Source organism: Pseudophryne corroboree, unplaced genomic scaffold, assembly GCF_028390025.1.
Source record: "Pseudophryne corroboree isolate aPseCor3 unplaced genomic scaffold, aPseCor3.hap2 scaffold_1295, whole genome shotgun sequence".
Classification (NCBI taxonomy): Eukaryota; Metazoa; Chordata; class Amphibia; order Anura; family Myobatrachidae; genus Pseudophryne; species Pseudophryne corroboree.
In genome coordinates this window covers 49,561-73,513 of record NW_026967921.1, presented here as the reverse complement: position 1 = coordinate 73,513, position 23,953 = coordinate 49,561, and the positions used below count along the sequence as shown (strand labels likewise).

Genomic DNA, 23,953 nt, shown 5'->3' with positions numbered 1-23,953 from the left:
CGGAAATGACGCGAACCGGAAGTGCTGCCGAAAATGAAACTGAAAGTACTATAAATATGTGCACTTTTTGATGTGATGTATTCTCCTGAGGAAGCCCTGGAGGCGAAACGCGTTGAGACAGACCTGCCTACTGCCTATACCAATCAGCTAAGATTTATGATTTATTTATTATTTTTTTGAATTTGTGTATTAGTATTATTTTTTATTTATTGATTAAAATACTTTATTGATAATATACAAGACAGTAGCAGACGATTGATTCAGCCATCACATTCCACTGGACCGACTTGATCTACATGGATATATATATATCCTATATGCTATATTGAAGTTTTCATTTGGTACGCTTATAATACAAGGGGGGGCACCCCAAGATATATCTGAGGTTACTACGCCATATGGCGATGATCTTTGTTTCCTAGGTGGGGAACAGCCACAAAGAAGTTTCTGAGATAGACAGGCCTAATCTCAAGATTCTATCCGGTGGGGAACAGCCACAAAGAATTTTCTGGGATATATAGGCATAATCTCAAGAATCTATCCGGTACTTATATTATACACATATATATCACTCCATTCAACCTTAAATACTACACCATATGGCGCCTGTTCTTCTCCCCTGCTTTTACAGAATTGCATGACTGAACATACCCAGATCACTTTTTGAAGAACGGTGCAGCCACCAAAGAAGCTTGGGAGGTGTTTATTAACGGAGTATCTACGACCGACTTAACTAAGAACAACAGAACTTTCTGATGACCCATTGCTTTAAAGTAAACATTTGGAAGTGAGACTAAGCGCACTGACCTAAAAAAACTCTTTTCAAAGATGCAGTGGCGTTAATGTTTCCTGGTGTCAACCTGTATTATTTCAGTAAACATTGAAATGAGGATGCATCTTGCTGCCTTTCCAATGAAGCAAGTTTAATTTAGTAATAGGTGAAAAACCATCCCTACAAAGGTGTTAATCAGAGACTTGGCTTTATGGACACTTTTCAGAGAACAAATTTGTTAGCATAAAAATAAAGCCAGAAAATGAAGAGCTGTTTAATCACTCAATAGGATTTTTCTGCCAGCATTTTTCTTTTTCTCTGCAACCCACTGCTAAATTATACTTCCTATCTGATAAATTCACTTAATCAAATCTAACTCTGATTACATCAGAGTAGGCCAGGTACCCTACACCATAAGAGGGGGTTTGAAATTTTGACTTGTCTACTTAAAGATCACCAAAATCTGATAACAAGGTCAATTACGTCCCTGGGTGGGATTGAACCACCAACCTTTTGGTTAATAGCCGAACACACTAACCGATTGCGCCACAGAGACACTTTGCAAAAGTGCATACTGACAAAGGCTAATAAGCATTCATCTAGAACGTTTCCTAGAAAAACTTTAAAAAGTCAATAATCTGGAGAGTTTTTGTAAGATGTTTCTTAAATCAACCAACGAAGAAACACATTGGTACTTTCCCATGATGAGTGAGTGCTTCAGGATCTCTTGCACTTACATGTGCAGCAGAGTACTGCAATGGAAGCATGCTGGGCCCATAACCCAGAGGTAGGCAGATTGAAACTATCCTCTGCTATATGCATTTTTTTTAATTAAAGTAATCCAAAACTGGGATTGATATTTTAGCTCTTTTAATTTTACTTAAAGTACAATAACTTTTACCATTTTAATGTGTTTTAATAGTATATTGACAGTATTGTTTTCTTTCAAAAATCCACTTAATTTTCTTTACCCTATTATTAAAATGGTAATTGACAAAAACAAACTACATTGTCACCAGAAGAGCAATACAAAATGTACAAGTGATATATTAAAATCATCTTTCCAGCTTGAATTTCAATGATGCATTGGGGCAACGATTTTGTGAGAAACATCTTCACCCTTAAATATTTTCTTAATTCGTTACCTGTGTTAATTAGATATCACCTTGTTTTCACATTAAACAGACTTCCACATGAGAAAGCAGCAAGGATGCAGTGGCGTTAATGTTTCCTGGTGTCAACCTGTATTATTTCAGTAAACATTGAAATGAGGATGCATCTTGCTGCCTTTCCAATGAAGCAAGTTTAATTTAGTAATAGGTGAAAAACCATCCCTACAAAGGTGTTAATCAGAGACTTGGCTTTGTGGACCCTTTTCAGAGAACAAATTTGTTACCATAAAAATAAAGCCAGAAAATGAAGAGCTGTTTAATCACTCAATAGGATTTTTCTGCCAGCATTTTTCTTTTTCTCTGCAACCCACTGCTAAATTGTACTTCCTATCTGTTTTTTTATAAAATCTCTTAATCACATCTAACTCTGATTACATCAGAGAAGGCCAGGTATCCTACACCATAAGAGGGGGTTTGAAATTTTGACTTGTCTACTTAAAGATCACCAAAATCTGATAACAAGGTCAATTACGTCCCTGGGTGGGATTGAACCACCAACATTTTGGTTAATAGCCGAACACACTAACCGATTGTGCCACAGAGACACTTTGCAAAAAGTCCATACTGCAAAGGCTAATAAGCATTCATCTAGAACGTTTCCTAGAAAAACTTAAAAAAGTCAATAATCTGGAGAGTTTTTGTAAGATGTTTCTTAAATCAACCAACGAAGAAACACATTGGTACTTTCCCATGATGAGTGAGTGCTTCAGGATCTCTTGCACTTACATGTGCAGCAGAGTACTGCAATGGAAGCATGCTGGGCCCATAACCCAGAGGTAGGCAGATTGAAACTATCCTCTGCTATATGCATTTTTTTTGTTAATTAAAGTAATCCAAAACTGGGATTGATATTTTGGCTCTTTTATTTTTATTTAAAGTACAATAACTTTTACCATTTTAATTTGTTTTAATAGTATATTGACAGTATTGTTTTCTTTCAAAAATCCACTTAATTTTCTTTACCCTATTATTAAAATGGTAATTGACAAAAACAAACTACATTGTCACCAGAAGAGCAATACAAAATGTACAAGTGATTTATTAAAATCATCTTTCCAGCTTGAATTTCAATGATGCATTGGGGCAACGATTTTGTGAGAAACATCTTCACCCTTAAATATTTTCTTAATTCCTTACCTGTGTGCTAATTAGATATCACCTTGTTTTCACATTAAACAGACTTCCACATGAGAAAGCAGCAAGGATGCAGTGGCGTTAATGTTTCCTGGTGTCAACCTGTATTATTTCAGTAGACATTGAAATGAGGATGCATCCTGCTGCCTTTCCAATAAAGCAAGTTTAATTTAGTAATAGGTGAAAAACCATCCCTACAAAGGTGTTAATCAGAGACTTGGCTTTGTGGACACTTTTCAGAGAACAAATTTGTTAGCATAAAAATAAAGCCAGAAAATGAAGAGCTGTTTAATCACTCAATTGGATTTTTCTGCCAGCATTTTTCTTTTTCTCTGCAACCCACTGCTAAATTGTACTTCCTATCTGTTTTTTTTATAAAATCTCTTAATCAAATCTAACTCTGATTACATCAGAGTAGGCCAGGTATCCTACACCATAAGAGGGGGTTTGAAATTTTGACTTGTCTACTTAAAGATCACCAAAATCTGATAACAAGGTCAATTACGTCCCTGGGTGGGATTGAACCACCAACCTTTTGGTTAATAGCCAAACACACTAACCGATTGCGCCACAGAGACACTTTGCAAAAAGTACATACTGACAAAGGCTAATAAGCATTCATCTAGAACTTTTCCTAGAAAAACTTTAAAAAGTCAATAATCTGGAGAGTTTTTGTAAGATGTTTCTTAAATCAACCAACGAAGAAACACATTGGTACTTTCCCATGATGAGTGAGTGCTTCAGGATCTCTTGCACTTACATGTGCAGCAGAGTACTTTAATGGAAGCATGCTGGGCCCATAACCCAGAGGTAGGCAGATTGAAACTATCCTCTGCTATATGCATTTTTTTTAATTAAAGTAATCCAAAACTGGGATTGATATTTTAGCTCTTTTAATTTTACTTAAAGTACAATAACTTTTACCATTTTAATTTGTTTTAATAGTATATTGACAGTATTGTTTTCTTTCAAAAATCCACTTAATTTTCTTTACCCTATTATTAAAGTGGTAATTGACAAAAACAAACTACATTGTCACCAGAAGAGCAATACAAAATGTACAAGTGATATATTAAAATCATCTTTCCAGCTTGAATTTCAATGATGCATTGGGGCAACGATTTTGTGAGAAACATCTTCACCCTTAAATATTTTCTTAATTCCTTACCTGTGTGCTAATTAGATATCACCTTGTTTTCACATTAAACAGACTTCTACATGTGAAAGCAGCAAGGATGCAGTGGCGTTAATGTTACCAGGTGTCAACCTGTATTATTTCAGTAAACATTGAAATGAGGATGCATCTTGCTGCCTTTCCAATGAAGCAAGTTTAATTTAGTAATAGGTGAAAAACCATCCCTACAAAGGTGTTAATCAGAGACTTGGCTTTGTGGACCCTTTTCAGAGAACAAATTTGTTAGCATAAAAATAAAGCCAGAAAATGAAGAGCTGTTTAATCACTCAATTGGATTTTTCTGCCAGCATTTTTCTTTTTCTCTGCAACCCACTGCTAAATAGTACTTCCTATCTGTTTTTTTTATAAAATCACTTAATCAAATCTAACTCTGATTACATCAGAGTAGGCCAGGTATCCTACACCATAAGAGGGGGTTTGACATTTTGACTTGTCTACTTAAAGATCACCAAAATCTGATAACAAGATCAATTGCGTCCCTGGGTGGGATTGAACCACCAACCTTTTGGTTAATAGCCGAACACACTAACCGATTGCGCCACAGAGACACTTTGCAAAAAGTGCCTACTGACAAAGGCTAATAAGCATTCATCTAGAACGTTTCCTAGAAAAACTTTAAAAAGTCAATAATCTGGAGAGTTTTTGTAAGATGTTTCTTAAATCAACCAACGAAGAAACACATTGGTACTTTCCCATGATGAGTGAGTGCTTCAGGATCTCTGGCACTTACATGTGCAGCAGAGTACTGCAATGGAAGCATGCTGGACCCATAACCCAGAGGTAGGCAGATTGAAACTATCCTTTACTATATGCATTTTTTTTGTTAATTTAAGTAATCAAAACTGGGATTGATATTTTTGCTCTTTTATTTTTACTTAAAGTACAATAACTTTTACCATTTTAATTTGTTTTAATAGTATATTGACAGTATTGTTTTCTTTCAAAAATCCACTTAATTTTCTTTACCCTATTATTAAAATGGTAATTGACAAAAACAAACTACATTGTCACCAGAAGAGCAATACAAAATGTACAAGTGATATATTAAAATCATCTTTCCAGCTTGAATTTCAATGATGCATTGGGGCAACGATTTTGTGAGAAACATCTTCACCCTTAAATATTTTCTTAATTCCTTAACTGTGTGCTAATTAGATATCACCTTGTTTTCACATTAAACAGACTTCCACATGAGAAAGCAGCAAGGATGCAGTGGCATTAATGTTTCCTGGTGTCAACCTGTATTATTTCAGTAGACATTGAAATGAGGATGCATCTTGCTGCCTTTCCAATGAAGCAAGTTTAATTTAGTAATAGGTGAAAAACCATCCCTACAAAGGTGTTAATCAGAGACTTGGCTTTGTGGACACTTTTCAGAGAACATATTTGTTAGCATAAAAATAAAGCCAGAAAATGAAGAGCTGTTTAATCACTCAATAGGATTTTTCTGCCAGCATTTATCTTTTTCTCTGCAACCCACTGCTAAATTGTACTTCCTATCTGTTTTTTTATAAAATCTCTTAATCACATCTAACTCTGATTACATCAGAGAAGGCCAGGTATCCTACACCATAAGAGGGGGTTTGAAATTTTGACTTGTCTACTTAAAGATCACCAAAATCTGATAACAAGGTCAATTACGTCCCTGGGTGGGATTGAACCACCAACCTTTTGGTTAATAGCCGAACACACTAACCGATTGTGCCACAGAGACACTTTGCAAAAAGTCCATACTGCAAAGGCTAATAAGCATTCATCTAGAACGTTTCCTAGAAAAACTTAAAAAAGTCAATAATCTGGAGAGTTTTTGTAAGATGTTTCTTAAATCAACCAACGAAGAAACACATTGGTACTTTCCCATGATGAGTGAGTGCTTCAGGATCTCTTGCACTTACATGTGCAGCAGAGTACTGCAATGGAAGCATGCTGGGCCCATAACCCAGAGGTAGGCAGATTGAAACTATCCTCTGCTATATGCATTTTTTTTGTTAATTAAAGTAATCCAAAACTGGGATTGATATTTTGGCTCTTTTATTTTTATTTAAAGTACAATAACTTTTACCATTTTAATTTGTTTTAATAGTATATTGACAGTATTGTTTTCTTTCAAAAATCCACTTAATTTTCTTTACCCTATTATTAAAATGGTAATTGACAAAAACAAACTACATTGTCACCAGAAGAGCAATACAAAATGTACAAGTGATTTATTAAAATCATCTTTCCAGCTTGAATTTCAATGATGCATTGGGGCAACGATTTTGTGAGAAACATCTTCACCCTTAAATATTTTCTTAATTCCTTACCTGTGTGCTAATTAGATATCACCTTGTTTTCACATTAAACAGACTTCCACATGAGAAAGCAGCAAGGATGCAGTGGCGTTAATGTTTCCTGGTGTCAACCTGTATTATTTCAGTAGACATTGAAATGAGGATGCATCCTGCTGCCTTTCCAATAAAGCAAGTTTAATTTAGTAATAGGTGAAAAACCATCCCTACAAAGGTGTTAATCAGAGACTTGGCTTTGTGGACACTTTTCAGAGAACAAATTTGTTAGCATAAAAATAAAGCCAGAAAATGAAGAGCTGTTTAATCACTCAATTGGATTTTTCTGCCAGCATTTTTCTTTTTCTCTGCAACCCACTGCTAAATTGTACTTCCTATCTGTTTTTTTTATAAAATCACTTAATCAAATCTAACTCTGATTACATCAGAGTAGGCCAGGTATCCTACACCATAAGAGGGGGTTTGAAATTTTGACTTGTCTACTTAAAGATCACCAAAATCTGATAACAAGGTCAATTACGTCCCTGGGTGGGATTGAACCACCAACCTTTTGGTTAATAGCCAAACACACTAACCGATTGCGCCACAGAGACACTTTGCAAAAAGTACATACTGACAAAGGCTAATAAGCATTCATCTAGAACTTTTCCTAGAAAAACTTTAAAAAGTCAATAATCTGGAGAGTTTTTGTAAGATGTTTCTTAAATCAACCAACGAAGAAACACATTGGTACTTTCCCATGATGAGTGAGTGCTTCAGGATCTCTTGCACTTACATGTGCAGCAGAGTACTTTAATGGAAGCATGCTGGGCCCATAACCCAGAGGTAGGCAGATTGAAACTATCCTCTGCTATATGCATTTTTTTTAATTAAAGTAATCCAAAACTGGGATTGATATTTTAGCTCTTTTAATTTTACTTAAAGTACAATAACTTTTACCATTTTAATTTGTTTTAATAGTATATTGACAGTATTGTTTTCTTTCAAAAATCCACTTAATTTTCTTTACCCTATTATTAAAGTGGTAATTGACAAAAACAAACTACATTGTCACCAGAAGAGCAATACAAAATGTACAAGTGATATATTAAAATCATCTTTCCAGCTTGAATTTCAATGATGCATTGGGGCAACGATTTTGTGAGAAACATCTTCACCCTTAAATATTTTCTTAATTCCTTACCTGTGTGCTAATTAGATATCACCTTGTTTTCACATTAAACAGACTTCTACATGTGAAAGCAGCAAGGATGCAGTGGCGTTAATGTTTCCAGGTGTCAACCTGTATTATTTCAGTAAACATTGAAATGAGGATGCATCTTGCTGCCTTTCCAATGAAGCAAGTTTAATTTAGTAATAGGTGAAAAACCATCCCTACAAAGGTGTTAATCAGAGACTTGGCTTTGTGGACCCTTTTCAGAGAACAAATTTGTTAGCATAAAAATAAAGCCAGAAAATGAAGAGCTGTTTAATCACTCAATTGGATTTTTCTGCCAGCATTTTTCTTTTTCTCTGCAACCCACTGCTAAATAGTACTTCCTATCTGTTTTTTTTATAAAATCACTTAATCAAATCTAACTCTGATTACATCAGAGTAGGCCAGGTATCCTACACCATAAGAGGGGGTTTGACATTTTGACTTGTCTACTTAAAGATCACCAAAATCTGATAACAAGATCAATTGCGTCCCTGGGTGGGATTGAACCACCAACCTTTTGGTTAATAGCCGTACACACTAACCGATTGCGCCACAGAGACACTTTGCAAAAAGTGCCTACTGACAAAGGCTAATAAGCATTCATCTAGAACGTTTCCTAGAAAAACTTTAAAAAGTCAATAATCTGGAGAGTTTTTGTAAGATGTTTCTTAAATCAACCAACGAAGAAACACATTGGTACTTTCCCATGATGAGTGAGTGCTTCAGGATCTCTGGCACTTACATGTGCAGCAGAGTACTGCAATGGAAGCATGCTGGACCCATAACCCAGAGGTAGGCAGATTGAAACTATCCTTTACTATATGAATTTTTTTTGTTAATTTAAGTAATCAAAACTGGGATTGATATTTTTGCTCTTTTATTTTTACTTAAAGTACAATAACTTTTACCATTTTAATTTGTTTTAATAGTATATTGACAGTATTGTTTTCTTTCAAAAATCCACTTAATTTTCTTTACCCTATTATTAAAATGGTAATTGACAAAAACAAACTACATTGTCACCAGAAGAGCAATACAAAATGTACAAGTGATATATTAAAATCATCTTTCCAGCTTGAATTTCAATGATGCATTGGGGCAACGATTTTGTGAGAAACATCTTCACCCTTAAATATTTTCTTAATTCCTTAACTGTGTGCTAATTAGATATCACCTTGTTTTCACATTAAACAGACTTCCACATGAGAAAGCAGCAAGGATGCAGTGGCATTAATGTTTCCTGGTGTCAACCTGTATTATTTCAGTAGACATTGAAATGAGGATGCATCTTGCTGCCTTTCCAATGAAGCAAGTTTAATTTAGTAATAGGTGAAAAACCATCCCTACAAAGGTGTTAATCAGAGACTTGGCTTTGTGGACACTTTTCAGAGAACATATTTGTTAGCATAAAAATAAAGCCAGAAAATGAAGAGCTGTTTAATCACTCAATAGGATTTTTCTGCCAGCATTTATCTTTTTCTCTGCAACCCACTGCTAAATTGTACTTCCTATCTGTTTTTTTATAAAATCTCTTAATCACATCTAACTCTGATTACATCAGAGAAGGCCAGGTATCCTACACCATAAGAGGGGGTTTGAAATTTTGACTTGTCTACTTAAAGATCACCAAAATCTGATAACAAGGTCAATTACGTCCCTGGGTGGGATTGAACCACCAACCTTTTGGTTAATAGCCGAACACACTAACCGATTGCGCCACAGAGACACTTTGCAAAAAGTCCATACTGACAAAGGCTAATAAGCATTCATCTAGAACGTTTCCTAGAAAAACTTAAAAAAGTCAATAATCTGGAGAGTTTTTGTAAGATGTTTCTTAAATCAACCAACGAAGAAACACATTGGTACTTTCCCATGATGAGTGAGTGCTTCAGGATCTCTTGCACTTACATGTGCAGCAGAGTACTGCAATGGAAGCATGCTGGGCCCATAACCCAGAGGTAGGCAGATTGAAACTATCCTCTGCTATATGCATTTTTTTTAATTAAAGTAATCCAAAACTGGGATTGATATTTTATCTCTTTTAATTTTACTTAAAGTACAATAACTTTTACCATTTTAATTTGTTTTAATAGTATATTGACAGTATTGTTTTCTTTCAAAAATCCACTTAATTTTCTTTACCCTATTATTAAAATGGTAATTGACAAAAACAAACTATATTGTCACCAGAAGAGCAATACAAAATGTACAAGTGATTTATTAAAATCATCTTTCCAGCTTGAATTTCAATGATGCATTGGGGCAACGATTTTGTGAGAAACATCTTCACCCTTAAATATTTTCTTAATTCCTTACCTGTGTGCTAATTAGATATCACCTTGTTTTCACATTAAACAGACTTCCACATGAGAAAGCAGCAAGGATGCAGTGGCGTTAATGTTTCCTGGTGTCAACCTGTATTATTTCAGTAGACATTGAAATGAGGATGCATCTTGCTGCCTTTCCAATAAAGCAAGTTTAATTTAGTAATAGGTGAAAAACCATCCCTACAAAGGTGTTAATCAGAGACTTGGCTTTGTGGACACTTTTCAGAGAACAAATTTGTTAGCATAAAAATAAAGCCAGAAAATGAAGAGCTGTTTAATCACTCAATTGGATTTTTCTGCCAGCATTTTTCTTTTTCTCTGCAACCCACTGCTAAATTGTACTTCCTATCTGTTTTTTTTATAAAATCACTTAATCAAATCTAACTCTGATTACATCAGAGTAGGCCAGGTATCCTACACCATAAGAGGGGGTTTGAAATTTTGACTTGTCTACTTAAAGATCACCAAAATCTGATAACACGGTCAATTACGTCCCTGGGTGGGATTGAACCACCATCCTTTTGGTTAATAGCCGAACACACTAACCGATTGCGCCACAGAGACACTTTGCAAAAAGTACATACTGACAAAGGCTAATAAGCATTCATCTAGAACGTTTCCTAGAAAAACTTTAAAAAATCAATAATCTGGAGAGTTTTTGTAAGATGTTTCTTAAATCAACCAACGAAGAAACACATTGGTTCTTTCCCATGATGAGTGAGTGCTTCAGGATCTCTTGCACTTACATGTGCAGCAGAGTACTGCAATGGAAGCATGCTGGACCCATAACCCAGAGGTAGGCAGATTGAAACTATCCTCTGCTATATGCATTTTTTTTTTGTTAATTAAAGTAATCCAAAACTGGGATTGATATATTGGCTCTTTTAATTTTACTTAAAGCACAATAACTTTTACCATTTTAATTTGTTTTAATAGTATATTGACAGTATTGTTTTCTTTCAAAAATCCACTTAATTTTCTTTACCCTATTATTAAAGTGGTAATTGACAAAAACAAACTACATTGTCACAAGAAGAGCAATACAAAATGTACAAGTGATATATTAAAATCATCTTTCCAGCTTGAATTTCAATGATGCATTGGGGCAACGATTTTGTGAGAAACATCTTCACCCTTAAATATTTTCTTAATTCCTTACCTGTGTGCTAATTAGATATCACCTTGTTTTCACATTAAACAGACTTCTACATGAGAAAGCAGCAAAGATGCAGTGGCGTTAATGTTTCCTGGTGTCAACCTGTATTATTTCAGTAAACATTGAAATGAGGATGCATCTTGCTGCCTTTCCAATGAAGCAAGTTTAATTTAGTAATAGGTGAAAAACCATCCCTACAAAGGTGTTAATCAGAGACTTGGCTTTATGGACACTTTTCAGAGAACAAATTTGTTAGCATAAAAATAAAGCCAGAAAATGAAGAGCTGTTTAATCACTCAATAGGATTTTTCTGCCAGCATTTTTCTTTTTCTCTGCAACCCACTGCTAAATTATACTTCCTATCTGTTTTTTTATAAATTCACTTAATCAAATCTAACTCTGATTACATCAGAGTAGGCCAGGTACCCTACACCATAAGAGGGGGTTTGAAATTTTGACTTGTCTACTTAAAGATCACCAAAATCTGATAACAAGGTCAATTACGTCCCTGGGTGGGATTGAACCACCAACCTTTTGGTTAATAGCCGAACACACTAACCGATTGCGCCACAGAGACACTTTGCAAAAGTGCATACTGACAAAGGCTAATAAGCATTCATCTAGAACGTTTCCTAGAAAAACTTTAAAAAGTCAATAATCTGGAGAGTTTTTGTAAGATGTTTCTTAAATCAACCAACGAAGAAACACATTGGTACTTTCCCATGATGAGTGAGTGCTTCAGGATCTCTTGCACTTACATGTGCAGCAGAGTACTGCAATGGAAGCATGCTGGGCCCATAACCCAGAGGTAGGCAGATTGAAACTATCCTCTGCTATATGCATTTTTTTTAATTAAAGTAATCCAAAACTGGGATTGAAATTTTAGCTCTTTTAATTTTACTTAAAGTACAATAACTTTTACCATTTTAATGTGTTTTAATAGTATATTGACAGTATTGTTTTCTTTCAAAAATCCACTTAATTTTCTTTACCCTATTATTAAAATGGTAATTGACAAAAACAAACTACATTGTCACCAGAAGAGCAATACAAAATGTACAAGTGATATATTAAAATCATCTTTCCAGCTTGAATTTCAATGATGCATTGGGGCAACGATTTTGTGAGAAACATCTTCACCCTTAAATATTTTCTTAATTCGTTACCTGTGTTAATTAGATATCACCTTGTTTTCACATTAAACAGACTTCCACATGAGAAAGCAGCAAGGATGCAGTGGCGTTAATGTTTCCTGGTGTCAACCTGTGTTATTTCAGTAAACATTGAAATGAGGATGCATCTTGCTGCCTTTCCAATGAAGCAAGTTTAATTTAGTAATAGGTGAAAAACCATCCCTACAAAGGTGTTAATCAGAGACTTGGCTTTGTGGACCCTTTTCAGAGAACAAATTTGTTAGCATAAAAATAAAGCCAGAAAATGAAGAGCTGTTTAATCACTCAATTGGATTTTTCTGCCAGCATTTTTCTTTTTCTCTGCAACCCACTGCTAAATAGTACTTCCTATCTGTTTTTTTTATAAAATCACTTAATCAAATCTAACTCTGATTACATCAGAGTAGGCCAGGTATCCTACACCATAAGAGGGGGTTTGAAATTTTGACTTGTCTACTTAAAGATCACCAAAATCTGATAACAAGGTCAATTGCGTCCCTGGGTGGGATTGAACCACCAACCTTTTGGTTAATAGCCGAACACACTAACCGATTGCGCCACAGAGACACTTTGCAAAAAGGGCATACTGACAAAGGCTAATAAGCATTCATCTAGAACGTTTCCTAGAAAAACTTTAAAAAGTCAATAATCTGGAGAGTTTTTGTAAGATGTTTCTTAAATCAACCAACGAAGAAACACATTGGTACTTTCCCATGATGAGTGAGTGCTTCAGGATCTCTTGCACTTACATGTGCAGCAGAGTACTGCAATGGAAGCATGCTGGACCCATAACCCAGAGGTAGGCAGATTGAAACTATCCTTTGCTATATGCATTTTTTTTTGTTAATTTAAGTAATCAAAACTGGGATTGATATTTTTGCTCTTTTATTTTTACTTAAAGTACAATAACTTTTACCATTTTAATTTGTTTTAATAGTATATTGACAGTATTGTTTTCTTTCAAAAATCCACTTAATTTTCTTTACCCTATTATTAAAATGGTAATTGACAAAAACAAACTACATTGTCACCAGAAGAGCAATACAAAATGTATAAGTGATATATTAAAATCATCTTTCCAGCTTGAATTTCAATGATGCATTGGGGCAACGATTTTGTGAGAAACATCTTCACTCTTAAATATTTTCTTAATTCCTTAACTGTGTGCTAATTAGATATCACCTTGTTTTCACATTAAACAGACTTCCACATGAGAAAGCAGCAAGGATGCAGTGGCGTTAATGTTTCCTGGTGTCAACCTGTATTATTTCAGTAGACATTGAAATGAGGATGCATCTTGCTGCCTTTCCAATGAAGCAAGTTTAATTTAGTAATAGGTGAAAAACCATCCCTACAAAGGTGTTAATCAGAGACTTGGCTTTGTGGACACTTTTCAGAGAACAAATTTGTTAGCATAAAAATAAAGCCAGAAAATGAAGAGCTGTTTAATCACTCAATAGGATTTTTCTGCCAGCATTTTTCTTTTTCTCTGCAACCCACTGCTAAATTGTACTTCCTATCTGTTTTTTTATAAAATCTCTTATTCACATCTAACTCTGATTACATCAGAGAAGGCCAGGTATCCTACACCATAAGAGGGGGTTTGAAATTTTGACTTGTCTACTTAAAGATCACCAAAATCTGATAACAAGGTCAATTACGTCCCTGGGTGGTATTGAACCACCAACATTTTGGTTAATAGCCAAACACACTAACCGATTGTGCCACAGAGACACTTTGCAAAAAGTCCATACTGCAAAGGCTAATAAGCATTCATCTAGAACGTTTCCTAGAAAAACTTAAAAAAGTCAATAATCTGGAGAGTTTTTGTAAGATGTTTCTTAAATCAACCAACGAAGAAACACATTGGTACTTTCCCATGATGAGTGAGTGCTTCAGGATCTCTTGCACTTACATGTGCAGCAGAGTACTGCAATGGAAGCATGCTGGACCCATAACCCAGAGGTAGGCAGATTGAAACTATCCTTTGCTATATGCATTTTTTTTTGTTAATTTAAGTAATCAAAACTGGGATTGATATTTTAGCTCTTTTAATTTTACTTAAAGTACAATAACTTTTACCATTTTAATGTGTTTTAATAGTATATTGACAGTATTGTTTTCTTTCAAAAATCCACTTAATTTTCTTTACCCTATTATTAAAATGGTAATTGACAAAAACAAACTACATTGTCACCAGAAGAGCAATACAAAATGTACAAGTGATATATTAAAATCATCTTTCCAGCTTGAATTTCAATGATGCATTGGGGCAACGATTTTGTGAGAAACATCTTCACCCTTAAATATTTTCTTAATTCGTTACCTGTGTTAATTAGATATCACCTTGTTTTCACATTAAACAGACTTCCACATGAGAAAGCAGCAAGGATGCAGTGGCGTTAATGTTTCCTGGTGTCAACCTGTGTTATTTCAGTAAACATTGAAATGAGGATGCATCTTGCTGCCTTTCCAATGAAGCAAGTTTAATTTAGTAATAGGTGAAAAACCATCCCTACAAAGGTGTTAATCAGAGACTTGGCTTTGTGGACCCTTTTCAGAGAACAAATTTGTTAGCATAAAAATAAAGCCAGAAAATGAAGAGCTGTTTAATCACTCAATTGGATTTTTCTGCCAGCATTTTTCTTTTTCTCTGCAACCCACTGCTAAATAGTACTTCCTATCTGTTTTTTTTATAAAATCACTTAATCAAATCTAACTCTGATTACATCAGAGTAGGCCAGGTATCCTACACCATAAGAGGGGGTTTGAAATTTTGACTTGTCTACTTAAAGATCACCAAAATCTGATAACAAGGTCAATTGCGTCCCTCGGTGGGATTGAACCACCAACCTTTTGGTTAATAGCCGAACACACTAACCGATTGCGCCACAGAGACACTTTGCAAAAAGGGCATACTGACAAAGGCTAATAAGCATTCATCTAGAACGTTTCCTAGAAAAACTTTAAAAAGTCAATAATCTGGAGAGTTTTTGTAAGATGTTTCTTAAATCAACCAACGAAGAAACACATTGGTACTTTCCCATGATGAGTGAGTGCTTCAGGATCTCTTGCACTTACATGTGCAGCAGAGTACTGCAATGGAAGCATGCTGGGCCCATAACCCAGAGGTAGGCAGATTGAAACTATCCTCTGCTATATGCATTTTTTTTGTTAATTAAAGTAATCCAAAACTGGGATTGATATTTTGGCTCTTTTATTTTTATTTAAAGTACAATAACTTTTACCATTTTAATTTGTTTTAATAGTATATTGACAGTATTGTTTTCTTTCAAAAATCCACTTAATTTTCTTTACCCTATTATTAAAATGGTAATTGACAAAAACAAACTACATTGTCACCAGAAGAGCAATACAAAATGTATAAGTGATATATTAAAATCATCTTTCCAGCTTGAATTTCAATGATGCATTGGGGCAACGATTTTGTGAGAAACATCTTCACTCTTAAATATTTTCTTAATTCCTTAACTGTGTGCTAATTAGATATCACCTTGTTTTCACATTAAACAGACTTCCACATGAGAAAGCAGCAAGGATGCAGTGGCGTTAATGTTTCCTGGTGTCAACCTGTATTATTTCAGTAGACATTGAAATGAGGATGCATCTTGCTGCCTTTCCAATGAAGCAAGTTTAATTTAGTAATAGGTGAAAAACCATCCCTACAAAGGTGTTAATCAGAGACTTGGCTTTGTGGACACTTTTCAGAGAATAAATTTGTTAGCATAAAAATAAAGCCAGAAAATGAAGAGCTGTTTAATCACTCAATAGGATTTTTCTGCCAGCATTTTTCTTTTTCTCTGCAACCCACTGCTAAATTGTACTTCCTATCTGTTTTTTTATAAAATCTCTTAATCACATCTAACTCTGATTACATCAGAGAAGGCCAGGTATCCTACACCATAAGAGGGGGTTTGAAATTTTGACTTGTCTACTTAAAGATCACCAAAATCTGATAACAAGGTCAATTACGTCCCTGGGTGGTATTGAACCACCAACATTTTGGTTAATAGCCGAACACACTAACCGATTGTGCCACAGAGACACTTTGCAAAAAGTCCATACTGCAAAGGCTAATAAGCATTCATCTAGAACGTTTCCTAGAAAAACTTAAAAAAGTCAATAATCTGGAGAGTTTTTGTAAGATGTTTCTTAAATCAACCAACGAAGAAACACATTGGTACTTTCCCATGATGAGTGAGTGCTTCAGGATCTCTTGCACTTACATGTGCAGCAGAGTACTGCAATGGAAGCATGCTGGGCCCATAACCCAGAGGTAGGCAGATTGAAACTATCCTCTGCTATATGCATTTTTTTTGTTAATTAAAGTAATCCAAAACTGGGATTGATATTTTGGCTCTTTTATTTTTATTTAAAGTACAATAACTTTTACCATTTTAATTTGTTTTAATAGTATATTGACAGTATTGTTTTCTTTCAAAAATCCACTTAATTTTCTTTACCCTATTATTAAAATGGTAATTGACAAAAACAAACTACATTGTCACCAGAAGAGCAATACAAAATGTACAAGTGATATATTAAAATCATCTTTCCAGCTTGAATTTCAATGATGCATTGGGGCAACGATTTTGTGAGAAACATCTTCACCCTTAAATATTTTCTTAATTCGTTACCTGTGTTAATTAGATATCACCTTGTTTTCACATTAAACAGACTTCCACATGAGAAAGCAGCAAGGATGCAGTGGCGTTAATGTTTCCTGGTGTCAACCTGTGTTATTTCAGTAAACATTGAAATGAGGATGCATCTTGCTGCCTTTCCAATGAAGCAAGTTTAATTTAGTAATAGGTGAAAAACCATCCCTACAAAGGTGTTAATCAGAGACTTGGCTTTGTGGACCCTTTTCAGAGAACAAATTTGTTAGCATAAAAATAAAGCCAGAAAATGAAGAGCTGTTTAATCACTCAATTGGATTTTTCTGCCAGCATTTTTCTTTTTCTCTGCAACCCACTGCTAAATAGTACTTCCTATCTGTTTTTTTTATAAAATCACTTAATCAAATCTAACTCTGATTACATCAGAGTAGGCCAGGTATCCTACACCATAAGAGGGGGTTTGAAATTTTGACTTGTCTACTTAAAGATCACCAAAATCTGATAACAAGGTCAATTGCGTCCCTCGGTGGGATTGAACCACCAACCTTTTGGTTAATAGCCGAACACACTAACCGATTGCGCCACAGAGACACTTTGCAAAAAGGGCATACTGACAAAGGCTAATAAGCATTCATCTAGAACGTTTCCTAGAAAAACTTTAAAAAGTCAATAATCTGGAGAGTTTTTGTAAGATGTTTCTTAAATCAACCAACGAAGAAACACATTGGTACTTTCCCATGATGAGTGAGTGCTTCAGGATCTCTTGCACTTACATGTGCAGCAGAGTACTGCAATGGAAGCATGCTGGGCCCATAACCCAGAGGTAGGCAGATTGAAACTATCCTCTGCTATATGCATTTTTTTTGTTAATTAAAGTAATCCAAAACTGGGATTGATATTTTGGCTCTTTTATTTTTATTTAAAGTACAATAACTTTTACCATTTTAATTTGTTTTAATAGTATATTGACAGTATTGTTTTCTTTCAAAAATCCACTTAATTTTCTTTACCCTATTATTAAAATGGTAATTGACAAAAACAAACTACATTGTCACCAGAAGAGCAATACAAAATGTATAAGTGATATATTAAAATCATCTTTCCAGCTTGAATTTCAATGATGCATTGGGGCAACGATTTTGTGAGAAACATCTTCACTCTTAAATATTTTCTTAATTCCTTAACTGTGTGCTAATTAGATATCACCTTGTTTTCACATTAAACAGACTTCCACATGAGAAAGCAGCAAGGATGCAGTGGCGTTAATGTTTCCTGGTGTCAACCTGTATTATTTCAGTAGACATTGAAATGAGGATGCATCTTGCTGCCTTTCCAATGAAGCAAGTTTAATTTAGTAATAGGTGAAAAACCATCCCTACAAAGGTGTTAATCAGAGACTTGGCTTTGTGGACACTTTTCAGAGAATAAATTTGTTAGCATAAAAATAAAGCCAGAAAATGAAGAGCTGTTTAATCACTCAATAGGATTTTTCTGCCAGCATTTTTCTTTTTCTCTGCAACCCACTGCTAAATTGTACTTCCTATCTGTTTTTTTATAAAATCTCTTAATCACATCTAACTCTGATTACATCAGAGAAGGCCAGGTATCCTACACCATAAGAGGGGGTTTGAAATTTTGACTTGTCTACTTAAAGATCACCAAAATCTGATAACAAGGTCAATTACGTCCCTGGGTGGTATTGAACCACCAACATTTTGGTTAATAGCCGAACACACTAACCGATTGTGCCACAGAGACACTTTGCAAAAAGTCCATACTGCAAAGGCTAATAAGCATTCATCTAGAACGTTTCCTAGAAAAACTTAAAAAAGTCAATAATCTGGAGAGTTTTTGTAAGATGTTTCTTAAATCAACCAACGAAGAAACACATTGGTACTTTCCCATGATGAGTGAGTGCTTCAGGATCTCTTGCACTTACATGTGCAGCAGAGTACTGCAATGGAAGCATGCTGGGCCCATAACCCAGAGGTAGGCAGATTGAAACTATCCTCTGCTATATGCATTTTTTTTGTTAATTAAAGTAATCCAAAACTGGGATTGATATTTTGGCTCTTTTATTTTTATTTAAAGTACAATAACTTTTACCATTTTAATTTGTTTTAATAGTATATTGACAGTATTGTTTTCTTTCAAAAATCCACTTAATTTTCTTTACCCTATTATTAAAATGGTAATTGACAAAAACAAACTACATTGTCACCAGAAGAGCAATACAAAATGTACAAGTGATATATTAAAATCATCTTTCCAGCTTGAATTTCAATGATGCATTGGGGCAACGATTTTGTGAGAAACATCTTCACCCTTAAATATTTTCTTAATTCGTTACCTGTGTTAATTAGATATCACCTTGTTTTCACATTAAACAGACTTCCACATGAGAAAGCAGCAAGGATGCAGTGGCGTTAATGTTTCCTGGTGTCAACCTGTGTTATTTCAGTAAACATTGAAATGAGGATGCATCTTGCTGATTTTCCAATGAAGCAAGTTTAATTTAGTAATAGGTGAAAAACCATCCCTACAAAGGTGTTAATCAGAGACTTGGCTTTGTGGACCCTTTTCAGAGAACAAATTTGTTAGCATAAAAATAAAGCCAGAAAATGAAGAGCTGTTTAATCACTCAATTGGATTTTTCTGCCAGCATTTTTCTTTTTCTCTGCAACCCACTGCTAAATAGTACTTCCTATCTGTTTTTTTTATAAAATCACTTAATCAAATCTAACTCTGATTACATCAGAGTAGGCCAGGTATCCTACACCATAAGAGGGGGTTTGAAATTTTGACTTGTCTACTTAAAGATCACCAAAATCTGATAACAAGGTCAATTGCGTCTATGGGTGGGATTGAACCACCAACCTTTTGGTTAATAGCCGAACACACTAACCGATTGCGCCACAGAGACACTTTGCAAAAAGGGCATACTGACAAAGGCTAATAAGCATTCATCTAGAACGTTTCCTAGAAAAACTTTAAAAAGTCAATAATCTGGAGAGTTTTTGTAAGATGTTTCTTAAATCAACCAACGAAGAAACACATTGGTACTTTCCCATGATGAGTGAGTGCTTCAGGATCTCTTGCACTTACATGTGCAGCAGAGTACTGCAATGGAAGCATGCTGGACCCATAACCCAGAGGTAGGCAGATTGAAACTATCCTTTGCTATATGCATTTTTTTTTGTTAATTTAAGTAATCAAAACTGGGATTGATATTTTTGCTCTTTTATTTTTACTTAAAGTACAATAACTTTTACCATTTTAATTTGTTTTAATAGTATATTGACAGTATTGTTTTCTTTCAAAAATCCACTTAATTTTCTTTACCCTATTATTAAAATGGTAATTGACAAAAACAAACTACATTGTCACCAGAAGAGCAATACAAAATGTATAAGTGATATATTAAAATCATCTTTCCAGCTTGAATTTCAATGATGCATTGGGGCAACGATTTTGTGAGAAACATCTTCACTCTTAAATATTTTCTTAATTCCTTAACTGTGTGCTAATTAGATATCACCTTGTTTTCACATTAAACAGACTTCCACATGAGAAAGCAGCAAGGATGCAGTGGCGTTAATGTTTCCTGGTGTCAACCTGTATTATTTCAGTAGACATTGAAATGAGGATGCATCTTGCTGCCTTTCCAATGAAGCAAGTTTAATTTGGTAATAGGTGAAAAACCATCCCTACAAAGGTGTTAATCAGAGACTTGGCTTTGTGGACACTTTTCAGAGAACAAATTTGTTAGCATAAAAATAAAGCCAGAAAATGAAGAGCTGTTTAATCACTCAATAGGATTTTTCTGCCAGCATTTTTCTTTTTCTCTGCAACCCACTGCTAAATTGTACTTCCTATCTGTTTTTTTATAAAATCTCTTAATCACATCTAACTCTGATTACATCAGAGAAGGCCAGGTATCCTACACCATAAGAGGGGGTTTGAAATTTTGACTTGTCTACTTAAAGATCACCAAAATCTGATAACAAGGTCAATTACGTCCCTGGGTGGTATTGAACCACCAACATTTTGGTTAATAGCCGAACACACTAACCGATTGTGCCACAGAGACACTTTGCAAAAAGTCCATACTGCAAAGGCTAATAAGCATTCATCTAGAACGTTTCCTAGAAAAACTTAAAAAAGTCAATAATCTGGAGAGTTTTTGTAAGATGTTTCTTAAATCAACCAACGAAGAAACACATTGGTACTTTCCCATGATGAGTGAGTGCTTCAGGATCTCTTGCACTTACATGTGCAGCAGAGTACTGCAATGGAAGCATGCTGGGCCCATAACCCAGAGGTAGGCAGATTGAAACTATCCTCTGCTATATGCATTTTTTTTGTTAATTAAAGTAATCCAAAACTGGGATTGATATTTTGGCTCTTTTATTTTTATTTAAAGTACAATAACTTTTACCATTTTAATTTGTTTTAATAGTATATTGACAGTATTGTTTTCTTTCAAAAATCCACTTAATTTTCTTTACCCTATTATTAAAATGGTAATTGACAAAAACAAACTACATTGTCACCAGAAGAGCAATACAAAATGTACAAGTGATTTATTAAAATCATCTTTCCAGCTTGAATTTCAATGATGCATTGGGGCAACGATTTTGTGAGAAACATCTTCACCCTTAAATATTTTCTTAATTCCTTACCTGTGTGCTAATTAGATATCACCTTGTTTTCACATTAAACAGACTTCCACATGAGAAAGCAGCAAGGATGCAGTGGCGTTAATGTTTCCTGGTGTCAACCTGTATTATTTCAGTAGACATTGAAATGAGGATGCATCCTGCTGCCTTTCCAATAAAGCAAGTTTAATTTAGTAATAGGTGAAAAACCATCCCTACAAAGGTGTTAATCAGAGACTTGGCTTTGTGGACACTTTTCAGAGAACAAATTTGTTAGCATAAAAATAAAGCCAGAAAATGAAGAGCTGTTTAATCACTCAATTGGATTTTTCTGCCAGCATTTTTCTTTTTCTCTGCAACCCACTGCTAAATTATACTTCCTATCTGTTTTTTTATAAATTCACTTAATCAAATCTAACTCTGATTACATCAGAGTAGGCCAGGTATCCTACACCATAAGAGGGGGTTTGAAATTTTGACTTGTCTACTTAAAGATCACCAAAATCTGATAACAAGGTCAATTACGTCCCTGGGTGGGATTGAACCACCAACCTTTTGGTTAATAGCCAAACACACTAACCGATTGCGCCACAGAGACACTTTGCAAAAAGTACATACTGACAAAGGCTAATAAGCATTCATCTAGAACTTTTCCTAGAAAAACTTTAAAAAGTCAATAATCTGGAGAGTTTTTGTAAGATGTTTCTTAAATCAACCAACGAAGAAACACATTGGTACTTTCCCATGATGAGTGAGTGCTTCAGGATCTCTTGCACTTACATGTGCAGCAGAGTACTGCAATGGAAGCATGCTGGGCCCATAACCCAGAGGTAGGCAGATTGAAACTATCCTCTGCTATATGCATTTTTTTTTAATTAAAGTAATCCAAAACTGGGATTGATATTTTAGCTCTTTTAATTTTACTTAAAGTACAATAACTTTTACCATTTTAATTTGTTTTAATAGTATATTGACAGTATTGTTTTCTTTCAAAAATCCACTTAATTTTCTTTACCCTATTATTAAAGTGGTAATTGACAAAAACAAACTACATTGTCACCAGAAGAGCAATACAAAATGTACAAGTGATATATTAAAATCATCTTTCCAGCTTGAATTTCAATGATGCATTGGGGCAACGATTTTGTGAGAAACATCTTCACCCTTAAATATTTTCTTAATTCCTTACCTGTGTGCTAATTAGATATCACCTTGTTTTCACATTAAACAGACTTCTACATGTGAAAGCAGCAAGGATGCAGTGGCGTTAATGTTTCCAGGTGTCAACCTGTATTATTTCAGTAAACATTGAAATGAGGATGCATCTTGCTGCCTTTCCAATGAAGCAAGTTTAATTTAGTAATAGGTGAAAAACCATCCCTACAAAGGTGTTAATCAGAGACTTGGCTTTGTGGACCCTTTTCAGAGAACAAATTTGTTAGCATAAAAATAAAGCCAGAAAATGAAGAGCTGTTTAATCACTCAATTGGATTTTTCTGCCAGCATTTTTCTTTTTCTCTGCAACCCACTGCTAAATAGTACTTCCTATCTGTTTTTTTTATAAAATCACTTAATCAAATCTAACTCTGATTACATCAGAGTAGGCCAGGTATCCTACACCATAAGAGGGGGTTTGACATTTTGACTTGTCTACTTAAAGATCACCAAAATCTGATAACAAGATCAATTGCGTCCCTGGGTGGGATTGAACCACCAACCTTTTGGTTAATAGCCGAACACACTAACCGATTGCGCCACAGAGACACTTTGCAAAAACTGCCTACTGACAAAGGCTAATAAGCATTCATCTAGAACGTTTCCTAGAAAAACTTTAAAAAGTCAATAATCTGGAGAGTTTTTGTAAGATGTTTCTTAAATCAACCAACGAAGAAACACATTGGTACTTTCCCATGATGAGTGAGTGCTTCAGGATCTCTGGCACTTACATGTGCAGCAGAGTACTGCAATGGAAGCATGCTGGACCCATAACCCAGAGGTAGGCAGATTGAAACTATCCTTTGCTATATGCATTTTTTTTGTTAATTTAAGTAATCAAAACTGGGATTGATATTTTTGCTCTTTTATTTTTACTTAAAGTACAATAACTTTTACCATTTTAATTTGTTTTAATAGTATATTGACAGTATTGTTTTCTTTCAAAAATCCACTTAATTTTCTTTACCCTATTATTAAAATGGTAATTGACAAAAACAAACTACATTGTCACCAGAAGAGCAATAC

At 34.7% G+C, this 23,953-nt stretch overlaps 5 non-coding genes across 5 annotated transcripts; all 5 read right to left on the bottom strand.

The window, feature by feature from the left end:
* Nucleotides 1–3,582: 3,582 nt before the first annotated feature.
* On the bottom strand, nucleotides 3,583–3,656 carry TRNAN-AUU (transfer RNA asparagine (anticodon AUU)). The gene has a single exon. It is a non-coding gene; the product is annotated as a tRNA-Asn (tRNA).
* A 2,257-nt stretch (nucleotides 3,657–5,913) lies between these two features.
* TRNAN-AUU (transfer RNA asparagine (anticodon AUU)) lies at nucleotides 5,914–5,987 on the bottom strand. Its single transcript has one exon. It is a non-coding gene; the product is annotated as a tRNA-Asn (tRNA).
* Nucleotides 5,988–7,080: 1,093 nt separating this feature from the next.
* On the bottom strand, nucleotides 7,081–7,154 carry TRNAN-AUU (transfer RNA asparagine (anticodon AUU)). The gene has a single exon. It is a non-coding gene; the product is annotated as a tRNA-Asn (tRNA).
* Nucleotides 7,155–14,074: 6,920 nt separating this feature from the next.
* On the bottom strand, nucleotides 14,075–14,148 carry TRNAN-AUU (transfer RNA asparagine (anticodon AUU)). Its single transcript has one exon. It is a non-coding gene; the product is annotated as a tRNA-Asn (tRNA).
* An 8,088-nt stretch (nucleotides 14,149–22,236) lies between these two features.
* Nucleotides 22,237–22,310, bottom strand: TRNAN-AUU (transfer RNA asparagine (anticodon AUU)). The gene has a single exon. It is a non-coding gene; the product is annotated as a tRNA-Asn (tRNA).
* Nucleotides 22,311–23,953: the final 1,643 nt, after the last annotated feature.